The sequence below is a fragment of the Solanum dulcamara genome, chromosome 4 (assembly GCF_947179165.1).
Source record: "Solanum dulcamara chromosome 4, daSolDulc1.2, whole genome shotgun sequence".
Lineage (NCBI taxonomy): Eukaryota > Viridiplantae > Streptophyta > Magnoliopsida > Solanales > Solanaceae > Solanum > Solanum dulcamara.
Window position 1 is genome coordinate 18,492,722 of NC_077240.1, and position 1,449 is coordinate 18,494,170.

Sequence of the window (1,449 nt, forward strand, 5' to 3'; positions counted from 1 at the left end):
TGGTAAATATCCACACCATGATTTGAATAATTATGGAAATAGGACATATATGCACATTGAGAGTATAAAAGCATTAAAATATTTGAAAAGTGTAATCTTGTCATAAATACATGGGTGAATAAATTTTGCGTATCACATATCCCTTAAGTGGCTTACCTGGAAAACAGAAGATAAGAAAATAAAATACGAGTAGTTTTTAAGACCAAACTTTTATATATTTCACTTTTTCAATAAATAAATCAAAATATCTCAAAAACGGGGTGATATTGTTAGCTGATATCAATGTGAAAGGGTTAAATAGTGAAATGTACCTCAGTAGATGGAACTGTTTTTTTTAAAAAAAATCTGAAAAGGTTCTAGAATTCATAACAATTAAATTTCTACTATCTCACTGTGGGTGTAGATCTTGAGGGACATGACATGAAGGATCTCACTTCAATTCGAAGGGTGAATAAAAAACTGAGGTGAAGAAACTTTTTACAATTGTATTACTAATAACACCTCAAAAAGAAAGATTTAAGGTATATTTAATATGTTTAAACTCTTAAGGAGGAAATACCCTAAAGAAAAATAAAGCCTTGAAACAACATTTTGAAAGTAGTTGGAATCTCTTATACCAGCAACCAAAAAGAATAGTACGACACTATCTTCCAAATTTAACCAAGCCACATAAGGTAATATAAATAACAAAAAAACTCTCTCAACTGTGGTAACAAAAATATATGCTAACACTAATAGTAAATAATTATTCTTTTCATTCATATACATTCCATGAAAGTACAAGATATATTTGCCTCGATGGTCTAACAATTATAGTGACACTTTTATTTTAGATTGTTCTAACTATAATTATAGAATAAAGTTGAAATGCGTCATAGACAATTAAATCAAAACTGACTATGAACGTGGCTTAAAAAGTATAAGGGGCTAATAATGGCTCAACGATGATGTTCATGTTCTCGTGCATAGAGTCCTTTTTGATCAATTGATGCAACTCAAGAACATCCAATCCAGGTAATGAATTGCTCTGCATATAGCTTGTGTACTCCTCCATCAATCAATGCCCATTTTGTCGATTATGCCCTTTATTCACGTAAGACATGCTCTTCTGCATATAGCTTGTTTACTGTTCATCTACAGTGAAGATACTATTTACTGTAGTAAAAATGGGTCCCATGGACATCCACTTTATCTACTTTTTTCAACACTCTCCCTTAGATGCTCATGTACAAAAGAAAAATTCTAGTGAAAGAACAAATATCTCCGAACACCCATAGATGTTGTGCCTCGTTAAAATCTTATTAGGAAAAAACTAGTGAAAAAAAATCTAATGAAGGAAAAAGAGTACACATCTGATAATACGCCTTAAGTGCTGCCTCATTAAAAACCTTGCTAGGAAAACCAGTAGGACAAAACCTAGATAAGAAAAAAAGAGTGCAGCGCGTATTA